The sequence below is a fragment of the Heteronotia binoei genome, chromosome 2 (genome assembly GCF_032191835.1).
Source record: "Heteronotia binoei isolate CCM8104 ecotype False Entrance Well chromosome 2, APGP_CSIRO_Hbin_v1, whole genome shotgun sequence".
NCBI classification, from domain to species: domain Eukaryota; kingdom Metazoa; phylum Chordata; class Lepidosauria; order Squamata; family Gekkonidae; genus Heteronotia; species Heteronotia binoei.
In genome coordinates, this window is record NC_083224.1 from 109,006,834 (window position 1) to 109,024,032 (window position 17,199).

A 17,199-nucleotide genomic window follows, 5' to 3' on the forward strand; every position below is an offset into this window, starting at 1 on the left:
CTAGCCTCTGAGTTGCAATTAGAGGCATATATCTTTCTATTACCAAAGCACAGGGGTTTTTTGAGCAGGAACACACAGGAACACAGTTCAGGCTGATTTTGTGTCAGGGGGTGTGGCCTAATATGCAAATTAGTCCCTGCTGAGCTTTGTCTACAAAAACCCTATGTAAAACAATAGTGATATCAGGCGGTGTGGTCTAATAGGCAAATGAGTTCCTCCTGGGCTTGTTCTACAAACAAAGCCCTACCAAAGCATATAGACTTGGCTTACAAACACAGGAAAGAAAAGCTTCAAGGGACATTGTAATTCTCTTGCTTGACTATTGAGTGAAACAATCAATCCTAAAGAAGGCTAAAGAGAAAGGATATCTGCTGTTCAAAGACACGAACTTCTTGGTATTTCCTGACATTCCCCCTGAAGCTCTCCAGATATGGAAATGTCTTAAACCTATCACTACTAAGCTACAGGAAGCTGGAATGAGATACAAATGGGCCATCACAGGAAAACTGGATTACCCTTGCTGAAACAACTAAAGCTGGAACCACCACTTGATCTGACAAAAAAGTCTGTTAAAAGGAAGCACTTATTACTACTCCTACTAAACCAAGCAGAATTCCTGTGATATCTCCAGCTGTAAAAAAGAGAAAAAACTGAAATATCTATTTGAATTTATGGAAAATAGACTGACAACTACATTCTGAGATTGTATAAATATATATGCATTTGTTAGACATTATACATTCTATATTTTAGTAGTTATACTTAGCATGATAGCGACCGCTATCAGGTCCTATTAGGTATTGGACTGTAGAGAATTGGAAAAAGTTTGATGATAGATTTTATTAAGATAGCGGCCGCTGCCAAGTCCGCATTCTTTCATCTTCGACGGTCAAAGCAGTTGGCCCCCTTCCTGGAGCGCCGTGACCTAGCAATGGTGATCCATGCTACGGTCACCTCGAGACTGGATTACTGCAACGCCCTCTACATGGGGCTGCCCTTGTGCCGAACTCGGCGGCTGCAGTTGGTGCAGAACGCGGCGGCTAGGCTACTGTTGGGGTTCCCAAGGTGGGAGCACATACAGCCAGGGCTACGCAGACTGCCCTGGCTGCCAGTGGTATACCAAGTTCGTTACAAGGTGCTGGTTATCACCTTTAAAGCCCTATATGGCCGAGGACCTGCCTACCTGAGGGACCGTCTCTCCCCATATGAGCCCCAGAGAGCGCTGAGGTCAGCTGGAAAAAACCAGCTGAATATCCCTGGGCCAAGGGAGGCCAGATTGAATGCCACCCAGGATCGGGCCTTCTCTATTGCTGCTCCACTGCTGTGGAATCAACTCCCGGAGGAGGTACGGGCCCTACGACGCTTAGATCAATTCCGTAGGGCCTGTAAGACCCGCCTCTTCAAAATAGCCTTCAACTAACGACAAACCAGGAAGTGCCGTTGAAAATGCTTTTAGTTACTGAATTCTATTGAAGATCTAATGTTATAGCACTTATTGTTAATGTTAATTTTAATAACTTGTAATCTGTTTTAACTATGATTTTATAAGTATAATTGTTGTATAATATATTTTATGTTGTGAGCCGCCCTGAGCCTGCCTCGGCGGGGAGGGCGAGATAGAAATAAAAAAATATTATTATTATTATTATTATTATTATTATTATTATTATTATTATTATTATTATTATTATTATTATTATTATTATTATTATACTGAGTGTTTTATAAGTTACCTGCAAGGGAGGGCAATGCACATTATAAAGGGAGGAGGGGAAAGAGATCAATGGGAATTAGGCCCATAGTATAATGTATAATATATGTATTTGTAGTGCAGTTAGCAGGTCCTATTAGGTATTGGACTGTAGAGAATTGGAAAAAGTTTGATAGATTTTATTAATTTCATTCTTATATCTTTTGACTTAAAGACTGCATCTTAAAACATATATATATATATATATATATATATATATATATATATATATATATATATATATATATATATATATATATATGTTTTAAGATGCAGTCTATATATATATATATAAGAGCCCTGTGGCGCAGAGTGGTAAGGCTGCAGTATTGCAGTCCTAAGCTCTGCTCACGACCTGATGGAAGCTGGGTTCAGGTACCCAGCTTGAGGTTGATTCAGCCTTCCATCCTTCCGAGGTTGATAAAATGAGTACCCAGCTGGCTGGGGGGAAAGTGTATGTGACTGGGGAAGGCAATGGCAAACCACCCCGTAAAAAGTCTGCTGTAAAAATGTTATGAAAGCAATGTCACCCCAGAGTCAGAAACGAGTGGTGCTTGCACAGGGGACTACCTTCACCAATATATATTGCTTAGATAAGTGTATAATTAACAATATTACTATTGTTTGTTAATTTTTCTTAAACTAGATAGGTGAATTTTTAATATATCAACAGAAGTATTAACCTATAACATTAGAAACAATATGCCTCTGGTATACCAGACAACCTCTCTGAATGTCAGAGGCTTAAACAATAAAATTAAACAATTTAGAATCTCCACACAGCTGACAAAATTAAAGCCAGTCATAGCTTTTCTTCAAGAAATGCACATAAGATTAAAAAATCATGCCTTAATTAAATCTAACTGGTTTGGCTACCAATTTCACTCTCCTGCCTCATCTCTGGCTTTGCCATTTCTGTTAAGACAGTTTTTAAATAAGGCAATTAAATGCTGTCAAAGGCTTTTGTTGCATCCAATGATAGTATTTGCCTTGTTAATTGCAAAAAACAAAATATTTGAACTGCTGGAAGAAAAACAGGACTCTCAAGAATGATACATTTTTATTAAAGTTAGAAAACAAAAATTAGCCAGACAAATTTACTCACTCAATGATCACTCTGGAAAACTACTGATGAGCACTCATGAAATTATACAAACTTTTGAGAAATATTATACTAAACTACTCAATACAAAAACTCAATATACAAAATATTAAGGAATATTTGCAAAAGAATAAGCTTTTGAAAGAACTTACTCCAGACCATATTCAGTACCTAGAAGTTACTATTACACCTGAAGAGGTCTCTAATGCTGTAACTCAATTGAAAAATAATACTGCTTCTGGTAGCAATGGCTACCCCCACCCCAAATTTTAAAAAACTTTTAAAGCAGACCTTATACAGCCTCTTAATGATTTTTATAACTATATCCTAGAATACAGAGAAATGCCCCCTTCTTTGTCAGAAGCAAACATTGTCGTCATTCCCAAACCTGATAAAAACCTAGAAGACACAGCATCATACAGACCAATTTCATTATTAAATTCCGATACAAAAATATTTACAAAACTCTTAGCTAATCATTTAAAAACTATACTGTGTTACATTAACTCAGATCAAACTGGCTTTGTGCATCAACGTCAAATAACAGACAACTTGCGCAGAACCCTTAATATCATCCAACTCTGTAGTAGGGAAGATCAAGAATCTATAATACTATCATTGGATGCAACAAAAGCCTTTGACAGCGTTGAACTGCCTTATTTAAAAACTGTCTAAACAGAAATGAAATTTGGCCTAAAATTCCAAAATGCTATTAATGCTATTTATAAAAGCCCTTCAGCAAAATCAAAAATTAATAACTTATTCTCACAAAGTTTCAAGTTACAAAGAGGCACCTGGCAAAAGTTTGCCCCCTTTCTCCTTTATTTTTTTTAGCACTTGAACCCCTGGCTGAAATTATCCGTCAAAATAAATGCATTTCTGGAATTCAAATTGGAGATAAAATACATAAAATTAGTCTGTATGCTGATGATTTTATTTATCAAACCCTGCTCAGTCTTTGATTAATTTACATCCACTTCTTAATCAGTTTAGCTCACTATCTTGACTAACTTTTAATCGGGATAAATCAGAAATATATCCTATAAATATGAAACAAAACACATGAAATAATTAAACAGGCAACTTCATACAAATGGACTAAGGACACATGGAAGTCATTGGGAAATTACGTACCAACAGATCTATCAGATTTACTGAAATGTAACTTTTTAAAGCTACATAAAGAAACTAGACAACAGCTTATAAAATGGAATACACTTAAGCTTAATTGGCCAGAAAGATACTACTTGATTAAAATTTTTATTTTACCCATATATATGTATTCAGATCTATCCCTATAAATATCTCTCTAAAAGACCTTCATTCTTTATATGGGCTTCAAAAAAAGCCAGAATCCAACACAGGACATTAAGGCGCATGTCAAACAGAGGTGACATAGACTTATCTGACTTTAATTTATACTATGAAGCTGCCCTTCTATCTTCTTTATTTAAATCACTTAAAAGATCTGACCCTCTTGATTGGGAGCAAATAGAAAATACCAGTTTGCAACCTTATACCCTAACAGATTTTTTTTTAATTGGCAGCTTCATAAAAAGACCAAATTGAAAAGTAATAAATTTTTAACTTCTTCTTTGCAAATTTGGAACAAATGGAAAAACAAACTTACTACAAAAATTTCATCACAATCCTTTTTTGAATCAGTCTTTGTTTCTCTCTGGCTGTAACTCTAAATCATTTGAACTCCGGCATCAAGCAGTAGTATTTCGCATAGCTGATATAACTGAAAAAGGAAAAATCATAGACAAAAGCAAATTGGAAACAAAACTAAATTTTCAAATTCCTTGCTTTACATACCTCCAATTGAAACACTTGATTGAATCATCTGCAATGCATGACACACTAACCCGGCCCTTAATGGAGTTTGAACAATTACTAAAATCTAGTAATGCATACGCTAAAGGGCTTTTATCACAAATATACAAAATATTAACTAAAGCCTCAGAATAAAAAATATTGCCATATCAGAAACAATGGGCTAAAGACTGCAAATTAGAATTCTCATCTGAAGATTGGGAACAAATACGATCTTCTCCAACCATAAATTCTAAGGTATTTACAATAAAATTCCAGACAATAAAAACAATGATGCTTTGGTATTTACCACCCATCACAATGCATAAAATTAATAGGCAATATGATCCACAATGTAGAAAGAAATGTGAGGACAGTGCAAATTTCCTTCACTGCTAGTGGAATTGCCACTATATTTCTCAATTTTGGAAACAAGTAGCACTTCAAATATTACAGATAACAGGCTGTTCAATTCCAATGTAACCAGAAAATTATTTATTAAAAAAGTAGCTAGATTTGGACATTAGTAAGAGAACTAAAGAATTGATATCTATTTTAGTTTCTACTGCTAGGTTAACTATTGCTTCTAAATGGATTGATAAATCTCCACCTACTATAGGTATCTGGCAAACAAAACTGTGGAGAAACGCCATTTTAGTCAGTGGTGGTGCTTCATTTGGCAGGGGTCAGTAAATCCCTCAGCAGGCTTTGTAGCCTTCCCCTCACTCCCCCCCTCCCTTCCAGAGCCAAACCAACAACGCTAGGGGGAAAATCTCCTAGAGAGGCAGGAAGTGCTTTTGTTCTTTGCATGTGTGTTAGCAGGAAGAGAAGGGCAGTTGGAAGCCAGCGCTCGAGCGAGCATGTGGTGAGCAATGGAGGCTCCTGCTTGGGAGGCCCCCAGGCAGGCAGACTAAGTAAGTAATTCACAAGACAGGGCAAGTTTAGATCAGGGCCAGCAGGACGCGTTTATAACACATTTTGTTTGTCAGGCTGTTTGCTGTGCGTGTGCTGTGCTAATTTTGTAGATGCAACTGTTTTTGTTTTGTTTTTCTTTCCCTATATTTTTCTCTTTTAAATAAATAGTTTTTCTGTTTTAAATGCTGGCAGTCAAACTCTGTACCACATAGATCCCCAAACCGCTTTAGACCATGCTGTTTTTGAGAAGGGGGCCCCGGGGAAGGGGGAAGGCATGCAGTTGGATAAGGTGCCAATCCTCCAGGGGTGCCCCAAAGAAGCGCTGAGGTCTCTGTGAAACCCAAGTGCAGGGTGGCAGAGGACCTGGAGGCCGGGCCTCATAGCTGGAGAGGGGGATTGGGAGTCCTGTTCCTCTCAATCTGAACCCCGGGACTGAGCAGGTGGTGGCAGCGAGCCCAAGGGGCAGGAGGAGAAATAGCTCCCTCCAGGAGTTGGCGACTCAATAGGGAGCTGACGGGACCGGGTCTGAAGGCAGAATCGGACCGGTTCCGCCACAAAAACTATGAGAGCATTTTATTTTGAACAAACTTTCTTATCAAACATCAGAAGTGCCATTAGAACAATATGAATCTAAGTTTGTAGCAATTTGGTTCCCAGTACTAAGTTATATGACTGTGGATAATATATTACCAGAGAATCCTCTGTATAGGACTATGATTTACTTTTAAAATGACTGTTTGCAACTTCTGTGTTTTACAAGTGAAAAATTACTAATTTGTTGAAGTAATGAAGTAATGTAAAATAAGTAGAATAAGTTACTGCTTATCACCTATGATTTGTAATTGTTCTTTACAACTGCAGTAAACTTTTGATTTTGAAAGGAAAAAAGTCCACATTCTGGAGTCTTTGTTCTTCATCTTTTTGCTGGAAAACCTGGCAGCAACAGGACTATTCATTTAAGGATTTTAAATGTCCTTAGTCACAGACACTGATGCATCAGTAAAGGCTGGGTGCCTCAAGGGTATCATCTGCCTGGTATACATGCTTCACTTGGGGCTGGGGAGCACCGTCAATGCCACCTGGGATGCTACCACCCTCAAGATGCAGTCCTTGATGGAAACCTGCTGGTTCCTGGCTGCCCTGAACACCAGCTCATCCTGGACTTACCCACCCACTGGAACTCCATCTATGCCATGAAAGTGCATTTGGTGGAGCAGAAGAGCACAGTGCAGAATGTCATCTCCTCCATGACCATTCTGCCCAGAGAAGAGGAGCTCAACATCAGCTCCAACAACTGGCTGGCCCTCTCACAAATGGTCCATGTCCTCAAGTCCTTTCAGGACACCACTGACATGCTCTGTGCCCATATGGCCAGCCTGGGGCAAGTCATCCCCCTGATTCAGGGGATGGACTGTGTGCTGGCCTCTGCACTGGAGACAGGTTTCAAGGGGACAGCAGTTCTCCCATGGGTCAGGGCTTAGACAGAGAGATTGCAGGTGGGCATCACTACCAGCTTGCATCCTCTCTGCAAGAAAGGGGAGCACAAACTGACCTGTATCTGTGACCCCTGGATAAAAGGCAGCATCACTCTCCTGAAAGCAGAGTTCATGCAATGGAAGTGTGAGCTCTGCAAAGCAGAAACTACAGACCAACAGACATGGCCAGAGGAAACAGCAGGTGGAAGAGGCTGGGGAGATGGAGGAAGAGGAGGAAGAGTCGCTGCATCTCTACCTCATTGACCTAATCAGGGAGAAGCTTCACTTCTGGTTGTCCTTGGTGAACTGGGAGATCAGCAGCAGTGAAGATGCCAGGTGTGTAGTGGAGGAGGATTCAGCTGAGGTGATGGTGAGGGAGTACCTTGCCAAGTCCCCTGAGTCTGCCAATGTCAATCTCCTGGAGTACTGTTTATACAAGGCTATTATCTGGTCCAGCCTCTCATGTCTTCTCTCCTGCCCTTCCAAAGTGATAGCATGCTCTCTCACCTAGGAGACATTCTCAGCCCCTCCGCTCCCACCTAAACCCAACTAGGGTGGATATGTTGGCCTACCTCAAAGTCAACCTCCCTCTGCTGAGCTACCCATCTCTGGACCTTAGAGAGTAAGATCCAGGCTTCCTGTTGCCCCCTTGCATGCCCCCCATTCCTCCTTCTCTCTGGGTAGTCCAGCATGTGGATTGTGGGTTGCACCCTTGGCTCTTCGGTGGGAGGATGACCACCTCTGATAGATGGGGGTGGCTGGCCAAGCAAAGGGACTTAGTTACTGGGTGTCTTGGCTGAGGACTCACATTTTATACCTCTCCTCCTAACTGTGAACACCTCTCCCCTGGTGGGGTTTGGTTGTTAGATGCACTCAGGGCTCCGAGCCACCCTGACTGCTCATGCCACATTTTATACCCTCTCAATCCTCCTGATTATGAACACCTCTATGTTTCATGAGGTTGGAAGTGCATGCAAAGGGTGCTGGTCATAGAGGGAAGAAACACCCATACTCAACCCTTACTAAAATTCCCCACTGAGAAAACTCCTAGATACTCCTCTTTACTTTTACCCTCCAAAGAAAATCTCCCTTATCCAACACCTACTTCATGAAACATCTACCTCATAACAGGACCCTTCAAGAAAAGCTCCCCACTTCCAACCCTTTCTCACTGAAATTCCCCAACTGAGAATACCTCTGAATACTCCTTTTACTTTTACTCTCCAAAGAAAATTTCTCTCTCCCAGTACCTACTACATGAAACAACATCTACATTATAACACAACACCTAGCTCACAGAACAACAACCACCTCAGCAAACATCTACCGCAACAAACATCTGCCTTTAAAGGCAAGACCCTGTTCTACTACCCCTTTCCATTGCATTTGTACAATTCACAATAGGTGATTTCTTATCTGTACAATGTATTCTGCTAATAGTGAACAACCAGCAATTTCACACAAGGGTGAGCTCTGACTAGAGGATCTAGGTTTGTACCTGAGGAAGCAGGGTGATGTTCCCTGTGAGTTTTGTGTGTGTTGCTTGCAGGGGATCCATTCTATGTACATTTGAACCTGTGCCTGACATTTCCCTAAAAAGCACTTTTCTAGGAACATCTCCTTTGGAGACCATGTAGAGGAGAGTCATCTGGAGATCACCTGAGAGTTTGATGTCTCTAGCTTGCACAGAATCCATTCTATACACTCCTGAACCTGGCCTGTCATTTTCCCAGAAAGCACTTTCCTGGGGGCACCTTCTTTGCAGAGCCATAACTCAGAATCTGCAAATGCAATCCTCAACAAACTTAGAGACCAGTAGAGGAGAGCAAATCAGCACATGTAGGGAGCATTCTACCACTTCATGAACCTCATAAACTGAACTGGTTCATTTAGCACCTAAAAGTTTGTGATGGTTCATGGCTCACGAACCGCATTTTCCCAGTTCATGTCCATCCCTATTCAGTACAAGGAGTATTTCACAATCATCATCCACAATCATCCATCAAATTCAACACATTCAGAAGACATTTTCAGGTTCTGACAGCTGATCCCTGAATAAACCAAAGTGCCTAAATAAATAAATGAATTAAAAATGCAAAACTAAACAATAATTCATATACAAAAAGCAATTGGCCAGAAATAAAGGCGACTGCAAAACAATAGAAAACACTTCAGTTGGTGGAGAATCTATATATCTAACAGCAATGTGTGGCCCTCAGCTGTGAATACTTAAATCCATACCACATTGATGGTAAATGTATTTTTCTGCAAACCTGGGGTACTCCTAAAGTTTGCAGAAAAAATCCAAAAATAAAAATATATACAGTACTTAGAATTTAAATTCTCCACCAATTTTTTAAAAATACTTGCCTCTGCATGTGCAGACAATGTACTTGCCAGTTGAACTGGCAGTGGCTATCACTGCAGGTGTCAACTCCAGACCCAGCTACCATGGTGGAGAGTGCCAGGACCAGTTATGGGCCTGGCTGCCACTGTAGCAGACACCAGGAGAGTCTCTGAGCCTGGCCACCAGAGCAGTGTATACCAGGAGAAGGTCCAGGCCCAGCCATGGTGGCAGAGCATTGTAGGACCCACTCCCTGCCTGCCTGCCTGTCATAGCAGAGCACTTGGGGAGCCACTCCAGGCCTGACTGCATTGTAGAGGATTTCAGGAGAGCCTCTGGTGTTGGCCATGGTGGTGGAGGATGCTGGGGCCTGATCTGGTCTTGGAACAGTTACCAGGTACTGTTGCTATCACTGCAGGTGGGTTGTGGGACCTGAAGTCACAATAGGGGCGGAGAGATAAGATTTCTGCCCATGTTTCTAATGGGGCTCTCTGAAAACTGATGAAAAATTATTTATCTTCTTTTTGAAATGGGACATACATGAGTGTTATCCAAAGAGCTTGTTGTTTCTTCTCTGGACAGTTAAAAAAGCAAAACAGGTTATCCCAAATTATTCAGTATATAGTTCTTAAGAAAAACTGTATCCATTCTTAAGATTTTAAATATTTTCATTCATGAACTAGGGGACAATATTCTAAATGTAAAATTAGTCTGAAATTCAAAACATTTTGTAGGCGTCCTTGAAAGCCAAGAATTTTTCAGTGTACTCAGGAAGAAAAGCAAGGAAAATGATGAAAGAAGAAGAAAGGCAAAAGCTATAGGAAGGGTCATCAAAAACTAGTTTGTGTGTCTTTCAGATTCTGTTTCCCTTGCAAGAGACAAGCTAAGAAATGAATTTGTGATGAAATTAAAACAACAACAAAGAAACTGCGATTCATTGTTCAGAGATTTTTTAGGCCCGTATAAATTTGATACCAATAACCCTGAGGAATCTTCAAAGTCTTATTGAGAAAGCAGGTTTTATTCACTATACAAAGGCAAACTAAGTTTACAACACAAGGTCAAAACTAACTCAAAGATACTTCTCATGAGTAAGCTTGTCCCTTTTGCTAGGGAGGTTCCTCTTGTTCTTAGAAACCATTCTTCAAGCAGTTTGTCAGGCAGCAGCTCCCCCCAGCTACTCCACAGAACACCTGCCCAAGACCTTGCCCACTTAGGGTTCATTTATACCTCATTGAATAATCAGCTTCAGCTGGGACTAGTTTATTTGTGAGATTTCACAGATCACCAACTGAAGCAAATGTAACTCTAGGTAAGGGCAATTAACCCTTTGCAGCTTGGTGCTGTCATTTGGAGATACACAAGTCAGAATGAGTGAATCACTACTCCTATCTCCTCGATATACAGAGGTCTTCCGCATTTTCCACTACACCATGCTTCAAGCATCAATGAGGATTAATACAACTCTGAAACTTTGAAATGATTAGGCAACCACCAGTAAAAGTTTTTTTGAAGCACTTCATTGTGAAAAAATAAGGACTAGCACCAGCACTTTAACCTTGCTCTTTGTGGCAAGAGAGATGATGTCAGCACTTTATGGACTTGACTTATGTATGAACTGTTATGAATATTTATGAAGAAGAAGAAGACTGTAGATTTATACCCCAACCTTCTCTCTAAATCAGTCTCAGAGCAGCTTACAATCTCCTTTATCTTCTTTCCCCATAACAGACAGATTCAGTGTTCCCTCTAAGCTGAGTTAGTGTGAGCTAGCTCACAGTTTTTTTAGCCTCCAGCTCACACATTTTTATCTTAGCTCATGAAGGATGACCCCAGAGCAAACTAACTTATGCAGTAGCCAAATCACTTGCTTATGACTTTAATGCCAGTAGCTCACGAAGTGGAACTTTTGCCCACAAGACTCCACAGCTTAGAGGGAACTTTGGGCACCTTGTGAGGTAGGCGGGGCTGAGAGAGCTCTCACAGAAGCTGCCCTTTCAAGGACAACTCCTGTAAGAGCTATGGCTGACCCAAGGCCATTCCGGCAGCTGCAAGTGGAGGAGGGGGCATCAAACCCAGTTATCCCAGATAATAGTTTATGCACTTAATCACTGCACCAAACTGAAGAAACTGGGTGTTTGTGAATTTGTACGATGAAACTTACAAGTATTGATCTATTGTAATTTGGACAGGATTATTGCTGTAGAAATAGAGGTACATTGTTGGTTTAAATTCTGTTTATTATTTATCCACAGTTAGTTTCTTGTTCACATCTTGTTCTGTGGATCTCTTAGGTTTCTAGCCTCCAGGTGGGGCCTGGCAATCTCCCACTATAGCAGCACCCGCCTCACGGCTTCACTGGATCTCTTTCTAACAGTCTCTTTGGGGTATTTTACTTTATTATCTGATGAAAATATAATTCACTTCATAGGGGACCACAGCAGCTTTGTTTGTTTTCCCCAAAAATATAGGCTCTCGAGAACTTTAACTCAAACCACAGATTTATTATAACACAAAGTCTTTAACTTGGGGATATGGGAGATATTTACACAGGCTAACACGTTGCTCAGTTGTTTCAGGCTTTACAAACACTTCTTCTTGCTTTAAGTCTCTCAGGTTCCAGTTCACAGTTCCTATATAACACACTCTCCACCTCTAGCAAAGGTCTGGCCTCTTGGGAATGATGTGCCAAGTCTCACCCCTCGACTAGAGCCTCTGCTCCTAGCTCTTCTGGTGTCTCAGACCCACATCCGCTCCCTCGACCACCTCACTAGATCTTCAGAGGTGTCTAAAGGTGTCTGTGACCGTTTCGGTCTTGACTGACTCACACTTGTCCCACACACACACAGCCCTCTTGGCTGGTTTTGTCGAGCTCGCAGTCAGCTTGTCCACTCTGGAAGACTTTCCCGCCACTGTCTCAAGCTCCTTCACAGAATCAGCTGCCCTCTCAGCCTCGGTCAGGCACAAACTGACCCACTCAGTCTCTGTCAGGCTCCAACTCTGACAGACTTCTGACAGGCACCAACTCTGTCAGACACCAACTGACTGAATGACTGCCTCAGCAGTTTCTGTCACTCAACCACTTTCCCTCCCTGAGAGCTCTGAGCACTTTGCCCCCGCCCTCAGGTCACCTGACGCAGGCCCTGTGCGTCTTCAGTTTCTGGTTAACCCCTAGCTTTCTGTCACACCCACTTTTACAACTGATATCGGGCTGGCAGAGATCAGCTCCCCTGCAGACAATGGTTGTTTTAAAGGGTGGACTCACTGGCATTGTACCATGCTGAGGCCCCTCCCCAAATCCTGCCTTCTTCCACATCCACTCCCAAAGTTTCCAGGTATTTTACAACACAGACCTGATAACCCTACAATGACATGGTTATTCTTCCACTTTCCTTGTGGCTACCCCAAGCCATCCTCTACTTCCATAGGAACAATGGAAATTTTATTTTGATAACGATATATTTGTTTTAAAATGAAGACTGCTAGTTACAGAAATATAAAATAATGGCACCTGGGTAGGACCAGGTAGTAAAGGGGCAGAACCATCAAATATATTATGTAAGTTTAAAAGTCCTCTTTGATTAAGCAGAACCAGCCATACTAGATACCATAGCATCTCAGATTAATGTAACACAGTCCAGGTCATAGCGGTGCCAGGAAGAGGGGGATTAAGACTTCCCCTCTGAACTTATTTTCCTTGCCAGAACAGCATCGGAGGCAGGTGTATAGCTACAACAGGGCATTTTGCGACTAGCCACACACTCCTGTCCCAGCATGTGGAAGGGCACTGGCTGCTCCTGCCATGGCCTGGCCCACACCAGCAGCACCAGCCCTTCCTTATTGCCTAGCATGATGGCCATGAACATATTGATAGGCCATGCTTTCACCTGCCACCAGCTGCTCTAGCACCTCACAGCCCCCACTGCTCACCTTGCTATTCCCCACTGCCAATTTTGCCCATCTCCTGCACCAGGAGCGGCTGCCTGCAGGGCCAGGTACACCATCCAAAGGGCAGCCAGCAGATTGGAGGCAGGAAGAGAACAGAAGCACCTACCCACCCATCAGCTGGCTGCACTCACTCCCCTAAGGCTGGAGGTGGAGCAACTGTACCATACTTATAGGCTGTGTTAAATGTGAGGTGACCACACATGCAGGAATTCCCAGCAGCCACCCAGCAAGGCACTCCTGGCCAGCTCTGGGAAGATGATCCACAGCCCCAGATGGAGGTGAGGGGTTGTTAGGAAATTTTAGGAGTGCAGGACCCTTTACCTATGATCCCCATTCCCATTGGGTTCAGTAAGTAGGGGGATGACTGGCAATGACCCAATGATTTCAGAAAGAAAGAGAGGGGGAGGCGGCGGTGGAAAGGCTGTTGTGTCCCCTAAGTGTTTACGGTGCGGGGACCCCAACCACCTGGCCAGCAATTGCCCAAACCCACCCCGGGCACCTCCAAGTGCGTCCAAGCTGAGCGCCCTCATGCCGAAGAAGACACCCAGCCACCCTAAGGAAGCGGCGAAAGGCAGCGCTGCGGCCGCGGCAGAGCAGGATGATGACACCCTCATCACGGACGAGCTGAGTGAGCTGTCGTGGCTGGATGAGCCATCGAGAAATGAGGATGACCTGCTTTAAAAGGTGCCAACCAGCAGGTTGCCAAGGAACCAGCACCGTTCAGGGTGAGAATAACGGGGTCACTGTATTTTGTGCCAGTGAAACTATTGAACAATAGACTCAAAAGATTTGTGCAGGTGAAAGCCCTAATCGATTCTGGGTGCAATCAGGACCTAATCACCCCTAAGCTAGTGGATGCATTGGGGCTGGCCACCACAGCTCTACCCTCCCCCATCCAATTCAAGCAAATGGACGGGTCCGTTATGTGGGGGGAGCCCTGTGTACTAGAGACTCAGTTGGTGCCCATGGGGATCGAAGAGCATTGGGACCAAGAGACTTTTGTAATCGCCCCCTCATACTCCTATGATGTGGTCCTAGGGGTTGGGTGGCTGGCCAAGCATGAGCCAAGTATCTGGTGGGGGGATCAAACAATAAAGTTTGTTGACCCGCTATGCAAGACCACCTTTGGAGCACGGACTGGGGTCCGCGACCTCCTCCTATGAAGGAGAGAGTTTGTTTAACTGTGGAGGAGGTCCTGGCCATCCCCAAGGCCTACCAGGACAATGGGGGTGTTTAGTGAGCAGGGGGCGGACGAATTGCCCCCCCACAGGAGCACTGACTGCTCCATTGAACTTATACCAGGACAGTCGCTGCCTAATGCTAAACGATACTCCATGGGGTGAGCAGAGAAAATGGAACTGCAGAAGTTCCTAGACAGGCCCCTCACTCCAGCCCCATCTTGTTTAGGAAGAAGAAGGATGGTACGCTCCGGCTTTGCAAGGACTTTCGAGGGATTAATGGGATTTCTACCTCGAATGCCTATCCCATCCCCCTCATTAAGGACTTACTAAGCACGGTGTCTGAAGGAAAGATTTTTACTAAACTGGACTTGAGGGATGTGTACTTTAGAGTGCGCATCAAAGAGGAGGATGAGTCAAGACAGCTTTCAATACCCCTATGGGACAATTTGAGTATGTGGTGATGCCATTTGGGCTGCAGGGAGCGCCGGGGGTCTTCATGAATTTTATCAATGATGTATTAAGGAAGTTTTTGTTTAAAGCGGTGGTGGTGTATCTAGATGATATTATTATCTATTCTCAGGATGAAAAGTCTCATGTAAAATTGGTGAGGGAGGTGTTGAGTACCTTATTGAAGCATACGTTATATGCAAAACTGTCCAAGTGTGAGTTCCACAAGACCGAGTTAGACTACCTTGGGTTTCGGGTGTCCGCTCAGGGGTTGGCTATGGACCTGGCAAAGATACAAGTAATGTTGGATTGGGCTCCCCCGAGGTCACGTAGACAACTACAATCTTTCCTTGGGTTCGCAAATTTCTACAGGAATTTCATAGTGGGGTTCGCCCAAATCATGCTCTTCCTCACAGAGCTGTTAAAAACAAGGGGGAAGGGCCCCGAGGCTAAAAGACCGGGCCCCCTCCTAAATTGGACACCGAAATGCCAAGAGGCGTTCGACAGGCTCAAGCAATTATTTACTAGCGAGCCGGTCCTAAGCCACCCCAAAGAGTTGCGACCCTTCATTGTGCAATGCGATGCCTCCGATGTGGCCGTAGGAGCCATTCTCATGCAGAAAGACGAAGAGGGGAGCTGAAACCTTGCGCATATATTTCCAAGGCAGCCAGGCAGGATTCTCTACCACCTAAGGTTACCAATTGCAGGAAGGAAATTTCTGGGGCTTTTTGAGATAAATCTTGGGGATGGTGGGGTTTGTGGAGGGAAGGGACCTAAGCCTGGTATAATATCATACAGTCCTCCATCAATAGCACCCATTTTTTCCAAGAGAACCGATCTCTGTTGTCCAGAGATCAGTTGTAATCCAAAAGGTCATCAGACCCCACTGAGAGGATTTTCATATTACTAAGTAATGTCCTGAACCTTTAAAGATTCACTTCACATGTTCTTCAAAATCTTTTCTACACAGATTTTACCAAGATATGCCATTTTTTCTGGCAATGTGTGTGTAACTCTGTGGGTTACAATAATTGTAACACTGTGAGTTACAATAATGTCGCACCCCGGGCGCCCCTCTCAGTCTCCCGGTGCTGCTGTTGCCCCTCTATCCCAGGTGACCCCCCTCAGGCACTCTGTGGGCGTTCCCCAGAGGTCTCAGAAACAGGGGTGGGAGCCAGGTTACTTCACCACAGGCCCCCGTTCCCCTCCTGGCTGTGCAGCGACTCCTGTCACTCTCTCGCGCGAGGCAGCCTCAATAAGCACCGGCCAGCTTCTTCCCTGACCTCCTCCCTCCCTCCCTTTTATCCTCCTGTCCCAGTCCTCCCCTTTCCTGCATTCCGCCCCCCCCTGGCTCCTCCCCCCCTTCAAAGCCCCAGACGCCTGGGAGAGGCGTGCCGGGGCTGGGCTGCCTGGGCATGCCTTGGGCGTCCTAGACCTCTGCAGGTCAGGCGGCTCTCCTCTTTGCCTGGCACTGGGCTTGGCTTCTCCCTTCTGCTCCCCAATGTCTCACTCCGGCCAGGCTCTGGAGACAAGCACGTTGGCTGTGGGGCGTTGCTCGGGCGGCTGTCGGCGCTCCGTCAGCCCAGGTGAGCGGTGGGGCCACCGCGGGGGCTTGGGAAGGTGTGGGAGGCTCTCGGGGCGGCGACGGGGGGCAGGAACGGCTGGCAGGCATCGGGGGGGTCCCCCTCGCGCAGTCCTTACCCGGGCTGGGCGGGACAAATAATGTGGTATAAAACAAATATGAATAATAGGTAATAAAAATATGTAAGGAAATGCCTAAAATAGGTAAGGAAAATGCCTACATTCAAAATATTTCTGACCATATGCCTTTAAAAGCAATGGCAGCCATCAAGATGGAGCTCAGGTGTGAGAGCTTCTTCCTCCAGATATAGTCAGCCAAGAGGTTGCTCTGCAAAACAGTGATATGGAAAGGGAAACTGCAAGTATTGGTCCTCTCCACAAGTAATTTCTAAAATGACATATTGATGCTATGATACCAAAGATAGAGAAAAGACCCCTCCAAGAATCCAGCAAGACAGTAGAGCAGTGAATCACTGGGTGGGAACTTGGACAGTTGCTGGATGCCTAGACGCTTTGCAGGGTCAAATGGAGTGCTGCTGTTCTGTCACAAAGAGTTGTGGACATTTTGTGGTTTGGAGGCTGATGTTAGTTGGGATGTTGCTCCAATCCTTCTCAGTGAAAAAGACTTTAAGCTACCAGTA